The sequence below is a fragment of the Octodon degus genome, unplaced genomic scaffold, assembly GCF_000260255.1.
Source record: "Octodon degus isolate 3935 unplaced genomic scaffold, OctDeg1.0 scaffold00151, whole genome shotgun sequence".
Lineage (NCBI taxonomy): Eukaryota > Metazoa > Chordata > Mammalia > Rodentia > Octodontidae > Octodon > Octodon degus.
In genome coordinates this window covers 6,803,755-6,823,568 of record NW_004524727.1, presented here as the reverse complement: position 1 = coordinate 6,823,568, position 19,814 = coordinate 6,803,755, and the positions used below count along the sequence as shown (strand labels likewise).

General features: G+C 36.0%; 1 pseudogene; it reads left to right on the top strand.

Annotated features, from left to right (window-relative positions):
* LOC101567556 overlaps positions 1 to 18,350 on the top strand; it is a 52,260-nt pseudogene extending 33,910 nt beyond the window's left edge.
* The last annotated feature ends 1,464 nt before the right edge of the window (positions 18,351 to 19,814 follow it).

Here is a 19,814-nt window from a genome sequence, read left to right as displayed (position 1 = left end):
TGTCACCTGTGGAATGGATGAAAAGATGTTGTGTTTTTCACCATGAAGTAACACTCAGCTATAAAGAATGGTGAACTCCAAGCAATTATATTCAAGTGGATGCAACTTGAAGATATACTGATAAGTGAAACAAACCAAACCCAAATGTGTAAATATTGTAAAGTCTCCCTTGTGCCAGAACTCAAAAGAAGAAATAAAAGTTGAAAGGTTTAACACACCTAAATGGAAAGCAATGTAAGCATTAAACAATGAAGGGAGGGCAAGGAGAAAAGCTAGGAAAGATGACAGGGCCAAAAGCATACATTTATATACACAAGATGGTTATGGCATTGGTCCAGAGAATCTCCATAAGCTTTTTGGAACTAGCAGTAATAACCCTAACCCTAACCCTAACCCTGATTAAATCTATATGCTTATACCTTTGAGCTAAGCAAGTGCACTGAGAGTAGCAATGTGTAATACTAGGGCCGTGTATGGAATGCCTGTCATTCTGGTCTTTTTAAATGCATACAGCTTCTAATATCATATCAATTACTGCTATACTCTCTCTCTCAATAAATGTTTGTTTTTAAAAAAAACAAGGTAATAAAACAAAACAAGAGACAGGAAAGAAAGTCATAAGACTATCCTGCTACAATGCTGTATATCACCAGATTTCTAAATTACTGTGTAAAAATGTGTAATTGATTATTTTGCTATATTTTATCACATTTTATAGGCATTTATTTTTTTCAATAATTTTACTGAGAAACAAATAGCAATGATAGAGTTTCAAATCCGATTAGAATGACAGTTTCAATAATTAATACATCGCATATTTCTGTCTTACTGGTTATTCATTATACAAGATGCAGACATGATATCTTGTTTACAAACACTATTCGAACAAATCTTTCTATTCATTAAATTAAGAGAATGAAGCTGTATATATCTATCCTAACCATTTTGAATATACAGATACAAAATGGTGGTTAGTTGTGTCCCCTTTTTCCTTTAGTTTTGTCAGAGAAGTGTATTCCATTGTCATTTAAATATTATAGGTATGTGAATTCAGCAAAATATTCCAAAATAGTCCAGTAGTCCCTAAGAGTAGTGGGTTTTCCATAAGATTGGCAATTTCTGAAGTTGTTGACTTGAGCCTGTTACAGTTCAGCAAATTAATATGGCTTTATTCTATACAGTTTCTTTTTATACTTTTCTGCTGTATGGTTAAGCCCAAGATAAAGTAAGGCCTATATAACAAGAAATGTAGCTTTTGTATGGGATAAGGTCAGTCAAATGCCTTCAGGATTTATCCTGAAACCCTGTACTGAAGTTTGTAGATCCTTTGTCAGTGTCAGCCATCTGGATGATTCACAGCCATTGCTTCACCAATTTCTCTCTGAGAAAGCCTGAGAGAATGTTTTCCGTCCATATGACACTTCTTAGACACACTCTACATCATCAGTCACATTCCTCTGTGACCCCATAATCTTGATCAGAAAATTTGGGACACAACTGAGTTGTATGAAGTTACAGTATAGGTTCTCCTATGTCCTGAATCTTCACTGACCTTGAATGGCTAGAACCAAAATGCTGGCTGTCCTTACAAACCTCATTTTTCTCTAAATTTTGGTCTGCAAATTTAGGTTGTTGTCCCTCCAGAAGACAAGCATATTGTTATGACTCTACAACCTAGACAGTTGAGCTTACCCTCACTATCTGTCTGAATATCAAACATCTGAGACAAAACATGGAACAGGTATTTTTCATCAAGTATTGATATGTTAAAATTTAAGTCCTTAAAGAATATGAAGAAAAAAATTTTAAAAATAAAAATATATTTAAAAAAATAACAATAAACAATTACATATTTGTACAGAGAAGGTCTGAAATCTAACCACACACACTGTTGTAGCAGGACAGTCCCACAACACCCCTTTTCCTGTCTCCTGCTTTCACTCACCACCCCATTTCTTTTTAAACAAACATCTACCCAAGAGACAGCAGAATTGCAACTGGTGTGTCATGACAAGCACCACGTGTTTAGGATACCAGAGTGACAGGCACTCCAAGCATGACTCTACCATTATACAAGGCTATCTTCAGTACATTTGCTTAACTCACAGATATCAGCATATATGGTAGTCAAGGTGAGAATCCTACCAATTAACTGGTAGTTTCAAAAGCCTGTGGAAGATTCACAGGATCATTTTTATACACATGTCATGTTTCCTAGCTTTTTTCCTTGCTCTCTCTTCATTGTCTAATACTCTAGTTCTCACTTTCCTTTTAATTGTGTTATAACTTTCTATTTGTACTTCTTCTTTTGAGTTCTTATATTAGGTAGACTATACAATATTTATTCATGTGGGTCTGGTTTATTTTACTTATGAGTATATTTGCAAGTGGCATCCACTTAAATATGAAGGCTTCAAGTTTACCAATCTTTACTGAGTAATACTCCATTGTATAAAAATACCACAACTTTTTCATCCATTGCTCAGGTGACAGGCATCTTGGCTGTTTCCAAGATTTGGCTATCACAAATTGTGTTGATATAAACACAGGTACACATATATCATTATGATATGATGTTTTCAGTTTTTCCAGGAAAATTTTCAGTAGGAGGAAAGCTGGCTTGAATGGGATTTCCAGTCCTAGTTTCTTAAGGAGTCTCCACAAGGATTTCCATAATGCATGCACCAGTCTACATTCCCACCAGCAGTGGAAGGGTTCCTTTTTCCTCACAGCCTCTCCAACATTTGTTGTTTGGTTTTTTTTTATGATATCCATTCTTTCCGGGGTGAGATTGTATCACAGTGTTCTTTAAATTTGCATTTCATGGATGGCTAGTGATGTGGAGCATTTTTTCATATATTTATTCGCTTCTTTAATTTTGTCCTCTGAGAAGTGTGTGTTCATCTTGGATGCCCATTTCTGGACTGGTTCTTTAAATTTTAGGGCCCTAGTGTTTTTTACTTCTTTATAAATTCTAGAGAGCAGACCTTTGTCTGAGTGCTTATGCATCAAGATTTCATCCAAATTTGTGGATTGTCTTTTCACTTTCTTGATAATTTCATTTGATGTGCAAAAACTTCTCAATAAGAGGAGGTCTCAGATGTTAATTATTTCAAGTAAGACCCCTGCGATTTCATTTTTGTTCATGAACGCTTTTCTATCTATATGTCTTCAAGAGTTTCTCCTACTTTCTCTTCCAGGAGATTTAGTGTTTCTGTTTTAATGCTTATATCCTTAATACATTTTGACTGTAGCTTAGTGCATGGCGATAGATCTGGATCAAGTTTTAGTTTTCTACATGTAGAGAGCCAGTTTTTCCAGCACCATTTGTTAAATAGGCTATCCTCCTTCATTGAGTATGTTTGGGCCCTTTGTCAAAAGTAAGATGGCTGAGTGTGTTCATAGAGACTTCTGCATCTTCTGATCTATTCCAATGATCCTCAGGTCTATTTAGTTGCCAGTACCATACTGATTTTATCACAGTAGGGTTGCAGTATAATTTCAAGTCAGGTATTGCAATGCCTCCTGACTTGTTGTTGTACACACTTGCCTTTGCTATTATAGGTCTTTTCTGGTTCCAAATAAATTTAAAGAACCGTTTATCTAGGTCTGGGAGATATGTTCATAGTAGAATCATAGTGATTGCATTAAATCTGTACAACAATTTTGGGAGTATGGCGATCTTCACAATGTTGATTCTTCCTATCCAGCATCAAAGACTATCTTTCCATTTTCTAAAATCCTCTACAGGAAAAGGAGGGCTACAAGGAAAGTCAACATTTTGGCCCTAGCCTTCCAAGGTCAATTAAGACTCAGGACATATGAGAATTCATACTGTAACGTCATGTACCTCGGTAGTGTCCCAAATTTTCTGATCAAGAAGATTATGGGGCCAAAGAGGAAAGTGATCGATGACGTAGAGTGTGCCTAAGGAGAGTCACATGGGGAGAAGACACTCTCTCAGGCTTTCACAGAGATCACATTGGCCAAGCAATGGCCGTGACTCATCCACATGGCTGCACTGATGAAGGTTCTATAATCTGAGGTACAGGATCTCAGGATAAATCCTGAGGGGATTTCACTGACCTTCTCAGATCAAAAAGCTACAACTCTTGTTGCACAGGTCCTGCTTTACCTTGGTCTTAGCCATCCAGTGGAAAAATATGAAGACGAAATATAGGAAGTAAAGCCATGTTGTTATGTTGAACTGTGGGGGACTCAGGTCAATAATTTCTGACATTGCCAGTTAAACAGAAGACCCAATGCTATTATGGGCTTCTGTATTCTTTTAGAATATTTTGCTGAGTTTACACATCTATAATATTCAATAACGGAAGTTAAAAAAAATGGGGTATAGCTATGAATGTCCATTTTGTATCTGTGTATTCAAAGTGGTTGGGATAGATACATAGTTGCATTCTCTTAATGAATAGAATGATTTTTTCTAATGGTGTTTGTAAATAGGATCACAAGTCTGCATCTTGTACAGCAATTAACCACTAAGAAGAATATATGCAGTGTATTATTTGTTGAAACTCTACTTTCGATTTGATTTGAAACTGTCTCATTGCTATATGTTTATCAGTAAAACTTTGAAAAGAAAAAAATAAAATGAAATAAAATAAAATAAAATCCTCTACAATCTCTTTTTCAGAGTACAATAATTTTCCTTGTAATAATCTTTGACTTCTTTAGTTAAATGAATTACAAGGTATTTCATTTACCTTGGTGCTACTGTAAAAAGTATTGTTTCTCTAAATTCCCTCTCAGTGTGTTTGTCATCTGTGTAGAGGAATACAATTGACTTTTGTGTATTGATTTATATCCTGCTATGCTCCTGACTTAGAATATTAATTCTACTATCTGCTTGGTGGAGTTTTTTGGTCTTCCAAGTAAAGTATGATATTTTAACTTCTTCCTTACCTATTCTTATTCCTTAACTTTCTCTCTCTTCTCTAATGCCTTTAGCTATTTATTACAGGAATATATTGAATAGGAGTAATGATAGAGGTCATCCTTGTCTTCTTCACGATCTGAGAGTAAAAGATACCAGTTTGTCTCCTTTTAGAATTGTTTTTGCCATGTGATTTTCATAAATAGTTTTTATCATATCGAGGTAGACGCCATCTATTCGAATTTTCTGTAACACTTTGAACATGAATGAGTGTGGGACTTTATCAAAAGCCTTTTTGCATCAATTGAGATGATCATTTGGCTTTTTGATCTGGGTCTATTGATATAGTGTATTACATTTATAGATTTTCAAATATTGAACCATCTTTACATCTCGGGGATGAATCCTGCCTGGCCATGGTGTATGATCTTGTTGATTATTTGCTGTATTTTATTTTCTAGGATTTTATTGAGCATTTTTGCATCTATGTTCATGAGGGAGATTGGCCTGTACTTCTCTTTTTTAGTTGTGTCATTCCCTGGTTTTGGTATCAGTAAAATACTTTCTGCCAGTAATGATTTGGGGAGGATTGCTTCCTTTTAAACTTCATTGAAGAGTTTGAAGAGTATAGGAATTGTAACTTTAAATTTCCTATGGTATTCAGCCATGAATCCATCAAGACCTAGACTTTTCTTTGTCGACAGGCTTTTTATTACATTTCATATTTCACTGGCTTTTATTGGGTTATTGAGAGTTGTTGTATCTTCTTGATTCAGTTTTGGTAATTTGTACCGTTCTATTAAATGGTCCATTTTGTCTATGTCTTCTATTCTCTGAGAGTAAAGATACACAAAGTAACTATTGATTATCCTCTGAATTTCCACTGCTTCTGTGGTGATTATATCCTTTTCATTCCTTATTGCTTATATTTGGAGTTTTTTTTCTTTCCTCTTTATAATGAGGTTAGCTTGAGGCTTATCGAATTTATTTAGTCTTTCAAAGAAGCATTATTTGATTCATTGATTCTTTGAACTGTTTTCTTTATATTAATTGAATTAATTTTTGACCTAATCTTAATGATTTCTTCCCGTCTTTGGGTTCTGGGAGTGGTTTGCTCTTCCTTTTCTACATGTTGGAGGTTCAGCATTAGTGTGTTTATTTGATCCCACTATGTTTTCCTAATGTGCGAGTTCACAACTATGAATTTCCCACTGAGTACTGCTTTCATCGCCTCCCATAAATTCTGATATGTTGTGCTTGAGTTTTCATTGAATTGTAGATATTGTTGAATACCTTGCTTAATTTCATCTGTGACCCATTGATTGCTGAGTAGGATGTTCTTTAATTTCCATGTATTTATGGGGTTTTTTTGGTTTCTTTCATTTTTATTTCCAGTTTCATTGCACTGTGGTCAGATAATATGCATGGGACAATTTCTGCTTCCTTGCATATACTTAAACATGACTTATGGACTAGTATGCAGTCTGTTTTAGAAAATGACACATGTGCAGCTGTGATTGGGTGGAAACTACCATATATGTCCACCAAGTCCTTTTCTTTCAAGCTCTGGTTCAGTTCTGTTATTTCTTTGCTAATTTTTTGTCTACTTCACCTATCTTTTTGACATAAGGGGCTGTTAAGTTCTCTTGTTGAGATTGTGATATTGCATATTATATTTTTCATATCCGTTAAGATTTTTCTTATATAGTTGGGTGTTCCCATGTTTGGTGAATAAATAGTTATGATTGTTACCTTTTCCTCTTGAGTTTGTCCCCTGACCAGTATATAGTGGTCTTCTTCATTTTGTTTGATCATTCTTGCTTTGAAGTTGAGACTGTCTGAGAACAGGATTGCTACCCCTGCTTTTTTCTGAGGTGCTAGGGCATGTAGGATTGTTTTAAATCCTATAACTTTCATTTTATGAATTTCTTTATGAGTTAAGTTTATTTCTTGCATACAACATATTGCTGGATTGTGTTTCCTAATTCACTGTGCCTGTGTATTTGATTTAATTGGTGAATTGAGTCCATTTATATTGCTGGTTATAATTGAGATGAGTTTACTTATATTTGACATGTTATTTACCTGCTGTTGTTTACTCCTTTTTGTCCTGTGCTTAATTGTTTGCCCTGTTTGGTGGGTTCCTTCTCTTCTCATTATTGGAGTTCTGATCATTTTGTTCCTCCTCTAGAACATTTTTCAGTAGTCTGTATCATCATGAAATTCTTTAATTATTCTTTGTCATGGAAGTACCTCACTTCTCCATCAAACTTGAAAGAGAATTTTGCAAGGTATAGTAATCTGCGCTGGAATTTATTTTCAGGAGAACTTGAAGTACTCTGCTCCGTGCTCTTCTTGCCTTCATGTTTTGTGAAGAGAAGTCAGCCATAATTCTGAAGTGTTTTCCTTTGAATGTGATCTATTTCTTTTCAGTATAGTACTCTTATGCTGGATTTCTGGTGTCTTGACTATTGCTTATCTCAGTGTGTTTTTAATTGGGTTGAAGTTATTTGGCGTTCTGTATGCTTCAGTTACCTGAATGTCAGATTGTTTCCTCGTATTTGGAAAGTTTTCTGCTATTACTTCTGCCCATATTCTTTTTATATCATTTGCATTGAATCCTTCTTCCTCATTGATACCTATTAGTCTCATATTGTTCATCTTTGCATTGTCTTGCAAGTGATGGGTTATTTTTTCCTGCATCTTAGTTGTTTTTAAGAGATCTTTTCTTACCTTTACCCTAGCTGCACCAGCTTCTTCAAGATCTGAAACTCTGTCTTCACTTTCACTCAAACGGTTTTGGAAGCTTGTGATTGAGATTTTAAGTTCCTCTATACTTCTTTGACCTGCTTCATGTGATCTATTTCTTTCCTGTATTGCTCATTCAAGGAATCAGTCAGTTTTCTTATTTCCTTTATTTCTTATCAATGTCTTCATTAGAAGCAGTTATTAAATCCTTTACTACAGAGACTTTTTCTGATTGAGGTTCCTCCATATGTTTATGCATTTGATTCTTTACTTCAAAGGCTATTAATTCAGAGATTTCTTTTTTATTTCAGAGATTATTTCTGATCTGAGTTCCTCTTTGCCTTTCTGCTATTGTTTCTTTATTTTAAACATATGAATTCAAACATTTCAAATGTGCGATTCCAAGTTTATTCTCTGCCATTGTCCTCTGCACTTTTTCTGGGAGGACTAGGGGCCTGAGATTGGATTTTGCTCTTTCTCATTGTCTTTTCATATAGCACTGACATCTGAGCTTTGGTGTAGACCGTTAGTGTAGTTATAACCTTAGCACCTACTGAAATTCAGGTGCAGATCTATTAAGTTTGAGTTCATCTGGTTGTGCAGAGCTTGGATGTAGCTATTGTGCTCAGCTCCTTCCTGCTGCAGCCCTTTGAAGTAAACCTCTCATGCCCCTCTTACAGAATGTTTTGCTCCTGGACTAATTGATTGGGTCTGGACCCTAGTCTCTCTATAAGGACCTCAGCTGTAGAGTTTCACCCCAGGCCTGTATGCCAGGCCTGGTTTGGATCTGGAGTGGTCCTGGGGGTACAGCGGAGCAAGGAAGCTTTCCCACATACTAGCAGGGCCTGGGCTTGAACTGGGACTGGGGGACTTTTAAAGAGCATGAAAGAAGTTCTCACTCACTGGGCAGGCTTGGGGTGTCTCCAGATGTGTAGTGGTGTCCCAAGGATGCTGCAGAAGGTCTCACTCACGTAGCACGCCTGTATTTGGTCCGCAGAGGTCCCGCCATTGCAGGGGATATAGAAGCTCTCCCACACAATCGCTGGGTCTGGGCGTGGGCTGGATCTTCTGTAGCAATTTAAAGTTTAGCATATCAATAAATGTCAAAAAGTATCTGTTCCTTGTTATGTCTTAGGCATGAGATAATCAGGCAGAGAGTTATGTTAAACTCTACTGCCTATGTTATAGTGCAATAATATTAAGCTTCTCTTCTAGAGGGTTCACAACCTAAGTTTGCATAGCAAAATATTAGAGAAGAAGAGCTTAAATAATAGCCACCATTTTGCTCCTAGCCATTCAAGGTCAGTGAAGACTCAGGACATAGGGGAACCTGTACTGTAACATCCTATAACTCAGTGGTGTCCCAAATTTTCTGTTCAAGGATATTATTGGGCCACAGTGGAAAGTGATTGATTATGTAGTGTGTGCCTAAGAAGAGTCATGTAGAGAGAAAACATTCTCTCAGGCTTTCACAGAGAGCAAATTGGTCAAGCAATGGTTGTGACTCATCCAGATGGCTGACACTGACAAAAGATCTACAGGGTTTCAGGGCAAAACCTGAGGGGATTTGATTGACCTTATCAGATACAAAAGCTGCATTTTTCATTATATAGGTCTTGCTTTACCTTGGTATTAACAATAGAGCAAAAAGTATAAACACGAGGTATAAAAAAACAAAGCCATATTAATATGCTAAGCTGTAAAAGGCTCAAGCCAACAACTTCTGGCATTGCCATTTCCATGCATAACCCACTACTATTATTGACCACTGTGTTATATTTGATTATTTTGTTGAATTCATGCACCTACTATATATGAATCACAATGGAATATCTATATCTGACAAAAGTAAAGAAAAAGGGGATATAAATTAAGGATCATTTTGTAGTGAAAAAATATGTGCATGCATATATATAGATAGATAGATAGATAGATAGATAGATAAATATACAGCCATCTTCTCTTAGATCAATGAGAAGAAAGAGTTATACTAATAGTGTTTAGACAAGATATCATCTCTGCATCTTGTACTGTGAATAACTACTGTCCTAATAACCAGTTTTGAAACTGTCTCATTGTTATTTCTTTTTCAATAAAATTAATTTTAAAAAATAAAAAAATGAAAAGCAGAAGTGCTATGTTCCTGCAATGTTATGATTCCAAAAATCATCAAAAGAAATCCATTTGTATAGGAGGTATTCAAGATTTAAACGAGCAAATTAGACAGCGTACCATCTTACCGTTGAAGCCAAGTATTGATAGTCATGGGGAATCTTTCCTATCCCAAAAAGTGGCGAATAATTCTTTACAGGAAAACAGACAAGACTTTGAAAGAAGTCTTAGGCTCTCTGATCCTTCTGATTTAACAATGATTGTCATTAGAATTTTTACCATTCTTGTAGAACTCTTATTTATTGAACATAGACATGTTCCCCAGATTCTAGGAATACAGATCTCTACTTTTTAGATGTTGCACAACAAGTTTATACTATTTTTTGTGTTTTTACCAAGCAGTTTAATAATCACCTCATGCCACTAATAAAATCTTCTCCTAAGTTATCTGAATGCCTTCAGAAGAAGAAATAAATAATTTAACAAATGAAGATGAAATTGGATACTGGCATTGATAAGACATTTAATTGTATCATTGGACAGATGAAGTATATTTGGCTTCAAAACAAAAGAAAAAAGATTTTGACCCTCGTGAGTAGACCATCTACCATGCCATCGGGACCCCTGCAACCCTCCAGAGCCTCTGCCCCCAAGCCCGCCCAGTGAATGAGAACTTCTGTAACTCTCTCAGGTCCAGATCCAGCCGAGATCCAGCCCAGCCCAGGCCCGGTGAGCATGTGGGAGAGCTTTCAACTTCCCCGTGCCTGTGGGACCCCTCCAGAAGAAAATTCAGGCACCCGCATGAGTGAGACCCTCTACCATGCCATTGGGACCCCTACAACTCATTGGAGCCCCCAGCACCAAGCCCTATTCAGTGAGTGAGAACTTCTGCGACTCTCTCGGGACCCCCAGATCCAGTTCAAGCTCAGAACCGGAGAGTGTGTGGGAGAGCTTCTGTACTCCACTGTGTTCCCTGGGCCAGGAGCACAACAGAGGGACGCCACAGGTGCACTGTTGTGCCAAAGGGGCACAACAGGTTCATTTCCAAGGGTTGCAGCAGGAAGGAGCTAAACACAAGGGCTAGACCTAAGCCAGGCATAACTGGATAAACTCAAACTTAACAGAACTGCCCCTGAATTTCTGTAGGTGCTAAGGTTATAACTGCACCAAATCTCTACACCAAAGGTCAGATGTCAGTGCTATACGAAATGACAAAGACAAGGAGCAAAATGTAATATCAGGCCTCGAGCCCACCCATAAGAAGTGCAGAGGACACTAGCTCAGCTGAAATTTATGATTACCTTTGCAACTAAAGAAACAACAGAAGGAAGGTATAGAGGAACTCAGAGCAGAATTAATTTCTGAAATAAAATATCTTTGAATTAATACCATCAGCAGTAAAGAATCACATACGGAAACAAATGGAGGAAACCAAATTGGAAAAAAAAAAAACTCTGTAGTAAAAAAATTAATAACTGCCTGTAAGGAAGAAATTGATTTAAAAAATAGAGCAGGTTAGAAATATGACAGATAATTTGAATGAGCAATACAGGAAAGAAATAGATCACATGAAACAGAGTCAAAGAAGTATAGAAGAACCTAAAATCTCAATCACAAGCTTCCAAAACCATTTGAGTGAAAGTGAAGACAGAGTTTCAGATCTTGAAGACACTGGTGCAACTAATGTAAAGGTAAGAAAAGATCTCAAAAACAACTAAGATGCAGGAAAAAATGATCCGTCACTTGCAAGACAATGCAAAGATGAACAATGTGAGACTAATAGGTATCAATGAGGAAGAAGGATTCAATGCAAATGATATAAAAAGAATATGGGTAGAAGTAATAGCAGAAAACTTTCCAAATACAAGGAAACAATCTGACATTCAGGTAACTGAAGCATACAGAACGCCAAATAACTTCAACCCAATTAAAAACACACCGAGACTAACAGTAGTCATGAAACCAGAAATTCAGCATAAGAGTACTATACTGAAAAGTTGCTAGAGAAAAAGAAATAGATCACATTCAAAGTAAAACCCTTCAGAATTATGGCTGACTTCTCTTAACAAAACATGAAGGCAAGAAGAGCATGGAGCAGAGTACTTCAGGTCCTCTATGAAAACAAATTCCACCCCAGATTACTATACTCTGCAAAACTCTCTTTCAAGTTTGATGGAGAAGTGAGATACTTCCATGGCAAAGAATAATTAAAGAATTTCATGATGACAAAGCCAACCCTACACAGACTACTGGAAGATGTTCTAGAGAAGGACCAAAATGATCAGAATTCCAAGAATGAGAAGAGAAGGAATCCACCAAACAGGGCAAACAATTAAACACAGGACAAAAAGGAGTAAACAACAGCAGGTAAATAACATGTCAAATATAAGTAAACTCATCTCAATTATAACCAGCAATGTAAATGGACTCAATTCACCAATTAAGAGAAATAGACGGGCACAGTGAATTAGGAAACACAATCCAGCAATATGCGGTATGCAAGAAATAAACTTAACTCATAAAGAAATTCATAAAATGAAAGTCATAGGATTTAAAACAATCCTACATACCCTACCACCTCAGAAAAAAGTAGGGGTAGAAACCCTGTTCTCAGACAGTCTCAACTTCAAAGCAAGAATGATCAAACAAAATGAAGAAGACCACGATATACTGGTCAGGGGACAAACTCAAGAGGAAGAGGTAACAATCATAACTACGCATGCACCAAACATAGGAACAACCAACTATACAAGACAAATCTTAATAGACATGAAATATCTAATATCCATGACCACAATCTTAGTGGGAGGTCATAACAGTCCCTTATCTCAAAAAAAAAAATAGGTGAAGCACACAAAAAATTAACAAAGAAGTGGCAGAACTGAACCAGAGCTTCGAACAAACGAACTTGGTGGACATATACAAAGTGTTCCACCCAATCTCAACTGAACACACATTTTTTTCAGCTGCATATGGGTTATTTTCTAAAAGAGGCCCCATACTGATCCATAGGTCATGCTTACGTATATGCAAGAAAACAAAAATTATCCAGTGCATATTACCTGACCACACAGTGCAATGAAACTGGATATAAACGACAAAAGAAACCAGAAAAAAAAACCAAATACATGGAAATTAAAGAACACCCTGCTCAGCAATCAATGGGTCACAGATGGAATTAAACATGAAATTCACAATATCTACAATTCAATGAAAATTCAAGCACAGCATATCGGAATTGATGGGATGTGATGAGAGCAGTTTTCAGCAGTAAATTCATAGCTGTGATCTCACACATTAAGAGAACAGAACGGGAACAAATAAACACCCTAATGTTGTAACTCCAACATCTAGAAAAGTAAGAGCAAACCAAACCCAGAACCCAAAGATGGGAAGGCATCATAACGGTTGGATCAGAAAATAATTCAATTGATACGAAGAAAACAGTTCAAAGAATTAATGAATCACAAAGCTGGTTCTTAGAAAGACTAAGTGAAATGCGTAAACCCCTAGCTAGCCTCTTCAAAAAGAGGAAAGAAAAAGTTCAAATAGAAGCGATAAAGAATAAAAAGGGTGTAATCCCCACAGACCCAGTGGAAATTCATAAAATTATCAATAGATACTTTGAAAATGTTTACACTCACAGAATAGAAGACACAGATGAAATGAACAGATTCCTAAAAAGGTACACATTACAAAATCTGAATCAAGAATATATAACAACTCTCAGTAACCCAATAACAGCCAATGAAACAAAGAAGAGTCCAGGGCCTGATTGATTCACAGCTGAATTCTATAAGAAATTCGTAGAAGATGTAATCTGTACACTCCTCAAACTCTTCAATGAAAGTGAAAAGGAAGCAGTCCTCCCAAAATCATTTCTGGAGGAAAGTATTATACTGATTCCAAAATCAGGGAAAGACACTAAAAAAAAGGGAACTACAGGCCAATCTCCCTCATGAACATAGATGCAAAAATCCTCAATATAGTCCTAACAAATAGAATATAGCAAATCATCAAAAAGATCATACACCACAACCAGGTAGGATTCATCCCAGGGATGCAAGGATGGTTAAATATTTGAAAATCTATAAATGGAATACACTGTATTATTAGAGTGAAAACTAAAAACCACATGATCATCTCAATTGATGCAGAAAAGGCTTTTGACAAAGTCCAACACTCATTCATGTTCAAAGTCCTACAGAAAATTGGAATATAAGGCCTCTACTTTAATTTGATAAAGGACATCTATGACAACCGAATGGTTACTATATTTCTAAATGGGAAAAAACTGAAATCTTTTACTCTCAGATCTGGTGCAAGACAAGGATGTCTTCAATCACCCCTCCTATTCAATATAGTTTTGGAACCATTAGCTGGAGCCACTACACAAGAAGGAGAAATAAGAGATATAAGAATAGGTAAAGAAGTTAAATTATCATTATTTGCAGATGACATGATACTTTACTTGGAGCACTGAAAAACTCCACCAAGAAGCTCCTAGAATTGATACACACATTCAGTACCATAGCAGGATACAAAATCAATACACAAAAGTCGATAGCATTCCTCTACACAGTGTGTTTGTTTGAAAACAAACACACTGAAATGGAAATTAGAGAAACAATACCTTTTACAATAGCAACGCGGAAAATGAAATACCTTGGAATTCACTTAACCAAACAAGTCAAATAACATTTCATGGAAAATTACAATACTTTGAAAAAGAGATCACAGAAGATTTGAGAAAATGGAAAGATATTCCCTGCTCCTGGATAGGAAGAACAAACATAGTGAAGATGCCCATAGTCACAAAATTGTTCATAGATTTAATGCAATCACTATCAAACTGCCAGCAACATATCTCCCAGACCTATAGAAATCATTCCTAAAATATATTTCAACCCAGAAAAGACATACAATAGCAAAGGCATTCGTGGACAACAAAGACAAGGCAGGAGGCATTACAATTCCTTGAAATTATACTACAAAGCTACTGATAAAATCAGCATGGTATTGACAACGAAATAGACCTGAGGGTCAATGGAATAGATTAGAAGATGCAGAGTCCTCTACAAACACACTCAACCACCTAGTCTTCAACAAAGGTGCCAAACATGCTTACTGGAAGAAAGATAGCTTCTTTGACAAATGGTTCTGTCAAAACTGGCTCTCTACATGCCAAAAACTAAAACTTGTCCCAGTTCTACCACCATGCACTAAGCTAGCATCAAAATGGATTAAAAATCTAAACATTAAAACATAAATACTAAATCTCCTGGAATAGAAAGTAGGAGGAACTCTTGAAGACATAGGGGTAGGCAAAGAATTCATAAACAAAAATCAAATCGCTCAGGTAACACTTGAAAGAATTGACAGCTGGGACCAAATCTTACTGAGAAGTTCTTTTAGTCAAAATTACCAACAAAGTGAAAAGACAACACAAAAGTCTGCTCTCTAGAATATATAAATAACTAAAATAAATTAGGACCCCAAAGTTTAAAGAACCAATCCTGAAATGGGCATCCAAGATAAACACACACTTCTCACAGGATAAATTTAAAGAAATGAATAAATATATGAAAAAATGCTCCACATCACTAGCTATCCAAGAAATGCTAATTAAAACAGCACTGAGATGCTATCTCACCCCAGAAAGAATGGCTCTCATAAACAAATCAACCAACAACAAATGTTAGAGAGGCTGTTGCCAAAAGGGAACCCTTCTCCACTGCTGGTGGGAATGTAGACTGGTGCAACCATTATGGAAATCCTTGTGGAGACTCCTTAAGAAACTAGAACTGGAAATCCCATTCAAACCAGCTATCCCCCTTCTGAGAATTTTCCCGGAGGTACTGAAATCACCATATCATAGTGATAAATGTCTATCTATGTTTATCGTAGCACAATTTTTGATAGTCAAATCTTGGAAAAATCATGCCCATCACATGAGGAATGGTTGAAAAAGATGTGGTGTTTTTATACAATGGAGTATTTCTCAGCAATAAAGAATGATAAACTTGAAGCATTATGTTTAAGTGGATGCCACGAAGATAGACTCATAAGTGAAATAAACCAGACCCCCATGTGTAAATATTGCATAGTCTCCCTAGTATAAGAACTCAAAAGAAGAAATACAAACAGAAAGGTATAACACAACTAAAAGGAAAGCAAAAACTTCAGGATTGGACAATGAGGAGAGGGTAAGGAGAAAAGTGGGGGAGAAGAACAGGGACAAAGCCATACACTTTTACACACAATATGGGCAAGGCAATTATTCTGAGAAAAATCAGCAGGTTTTTGAAGCTAGCAGTTAATTGGTAGGATTCTCAACCTGTCTAACAATATATGCTGATACCCGTGATCCAAGTAACCACACTGAAAATAGCAATATGTAATACAAGGGTCATGCTTGGAATGCCTGTCATTCTGGTCTTCTAAATACATACTTCTTGTCATGACATACCAATTATTACCATACTGTCTCACAAGTAAAAGTGTTTTTCAAGTGGGTAATAACTGGAAAAAAGTCACAGTACTGTTCTGCTACAATGCTGTACATGGTTAGATTTCTAAATTTCTGTGTAAAGACATGTGTTTATTCCTGTTTTTTAAGTTCTTTTTTTTAATATTCTGTATAGACTTAAAGTTCAACACATCAATACTTGATGGAAAATACCTGTTCCACGTTATGCCTAAGATGTTTGATATTTAGACCGATATGATAAACAGAACAGCATATCTTGCAAGGTAATAATAAGCCTTTCTTTTGGAGGATTAACAACCTAAGTTTTCAGATCAAAAATTGGAAAAACGGAAGGGCTGCAAGGTCAGCCAACATTTGGCTGTAGTCTTTCAAGATCAACAAAGACTGAGGACATAGGAGAACCTGTACTGTAACATCATGTAACTCAGTTGTGCCTCACATTTTCTGATCAAGGAGATTATGGAGCCACAGAGGAATGTGATTGATAATGTATAATTTGCCTAAGGAGAGTCACATGGAGAGAAAACTTTCTCTCAGGCTTTCCCAGAGAGCAAATTGGCCAAGCAACGGCCATATCTCATCCACAAGGCTGACACTGACAAAGGATTTACAAAGTGCAGTACAGGATTACAGGATAAATCCTGTGAGGACTTAATTGACCTCAGATACAAAAGTTACATTTCTTGGGGGCTGGTGAGATGGCTCAGTGGTCTAAAGCACCTACTTAGAACAAGCTTAGCAAAGCACAGGGACCGCGGTTCAATCCCCCAGCACCACATGCCAGCCAGCCCCGCCCCCTGGTGGGCTGAGCTGGCCACACACACACAAATAAATAAATAAAATTTTAAAAAAAGTTACAGGGGCTGGTGAGATGGCTCAGTGGTCTAAAGCACCTACCTAGAACAAACTTAGCAAAGCATAGGGACCACGATTCAATCCCCAGCACCACATGCCAGCCAGCCCTGCCCCCGGTGGGCTGAGCTGGCCACACACACACACACACACACACACACACACAAATAAATAATTTTTTTTTTAAAGTTACATTTCTTGTTATATAGGTCTGGCTTCATCTTGGTCTTAACCATACAGCAGAAAAATGTAAAAACAAGGTATATAAAGTTAAGTCATATTAGTATGCTGAGCTGTAAAAAGCTCTAGTCAACAACTTCTGCATATAACCCACTACTATTTTGGACTGCTGGACTTGTTGGACTGTTTTGTTTAATTCAAGATAATATAATATTTAAATGCCAATAGAATACCCATTTCTGACAGGACTAAACAAAAAATGGGGATACAAAGGAAGGACCATTTTGTATTTGTATATACAGAAGAGTTAGGATATACAGCTACTTTTGCTTAATTCAATGAGAAGAAAGATTTGTATTAATAGTGTTTGGACAGGATATTCTGTCTGCTTCTTGTACTATGGATAACCACTAAGAAGATAACAATGTACAATGTATTATTTATTGAAAATGTCCTATTAAACAGCTTTGAAACTGTCTCATTGATATTTGTTTCTCAATAAAATTTAACAATAAAGACCAATTTTTATTCAAGATTTACTATTCTTTTAACTGCAATGGACAATGTGAATTGCATCAGTAATAAAATCTTTTCCTTCTTATTCATGAAAAAAAAAGAAAACAGATTTTAATTCAGAAATTGAAAGCAGTGTTTTAATTCAGTATACTAATGACTGTGTAAAAGTCTGTTTATGCAAGAAAGCAAGTGGGGATGATCAAAAATTTCATGGATGGCAAAAATGTAGATATAATTTTGATGGAACTTGGAGTGCGTTTTCATTGACTTGTTTATGCGCACCTTCAGCAATATTGTTATAGTTGTATAGGTGGCATGTTAGCAATTTGTGATGTGGCTGAATATAGGAAGGGTTCTAAAGACTTCAAGATTCCAATGGTATTACATCTTTTTCATACTCTGCATCCACTTCCCAACATTCTTGTAGTTCTCCCAGATAATTTAAAGCAAGTCTACTCAGGAGAACAACTTTCTAATCTGGACGAGAACATACTTCACTCCTTCATACAACTTTGTGCTGACTATAGATCTGCTCACCTTGCTCAACACTTCAGCTGAGGTTAAATTGATAAAGGAAATGTATTATATTTCAGCAGACCTAGGTTGATAAAAAGCACAGGAGATTCCTTATGATACAGTCAAAAATTTATGGAAAAGTGACTGAAGAAAATAGCAACCATACTTTTGGGGTTTTATTTGATATTTGGACACTACTGACTGTATTTTTTCATGATAATTTGAATTATAATTCCATTCTTCATTTTATGCATTTCAAATTCTGTAAAGCTATGTCACTGTTATTCATTCTAGAAAATGTTGATGTCACAAGACAAATGAACTTTTACCAGTGTATAGTTGCAATTCTTTAACATAATTCCATGTGGAAATTTTACCTTCCAATTTTGCATTAACACTGGATAAAAATTTTTTAAAAGCCACATTTATTATTCATCAATTTTAATGACCTTTTCAGTTCTAATAATTCCATTTTCATGGAAACAGGGATTGAACTCAGGCCCGTGCACTTGCCAGGAAAGTGCTTATTCTACTGAGCCATCTCCTCAGTCCCCCAGTACTAGTAATTCTTAATCAGACTATTGTAGATTTTCCTAAATAATTTGTTGGCTCAGAGATTAACAAGTATAATTTCTGTAGTTTTGTGGACTATAGTTTTTTCCAGGATACAATTCAAAGAAAATATTATAGATTAAACTAAATTGAAATATTTTATGCAGACATTATCACAATACCTCTGCTTTCTCAGTACATTTAAAGTTTACTATTTCTTATTTGATAAAGTAAATGGTAAGCCAATTCTAGTAAAAAAAAAATCTACCTTATTTTATATTTCATTTAATGTAGAAGACTTTAACTAAATGACCATATTTATTCATTACTTTAATATTATAAGAGAAATAAGTGAGGGATAGTCTAACTGGTGCATATGAGAAATAAATATTTAGGAGCACTTCAGTGCTTTAAGACTTTTATCTTACTGATAAACTTGAATAAGATGTGACCTTTAAACCTACAGGTAATCTACTTTAAAAAGAATTGGGAATTGATTGGTGACATTATATATGCTATGTTTGGGCATAAGTTTTACAAAGGCTAGTTACTTTTCAGATCTGTAGTTGTTTTCATTATCATGTTTCAAGTCATTTCTAAAGTTCTTCCTACTTGGCTATGGTTAATTGAATTTGCTTAAAATGATGACATAATAAACTTCAAAATTTTAAGCATGAAAAAATAAAAAATAATTAAAAAGAAATAAGTGAGTGAGACTTTAGTGTTTTCTAAGCCACTCTTCAACTCTCAGATTCCAGAAGGTAAAAGTTCAATAGTTGCCTCTATTCATGGACACGATGACCACCTCTTGTCCCTGTCCACACTAAATGGCTTTCTCAGAGACTACAGGCATATTGTCAACCTCAGAGTGGGTCTCTAGCTTGGCCAGGGTGGGCTCCCTCAACCCTCCAGTCTGAGAATCAGATTAACCTCTTTTTTTATTTATTTATTTTT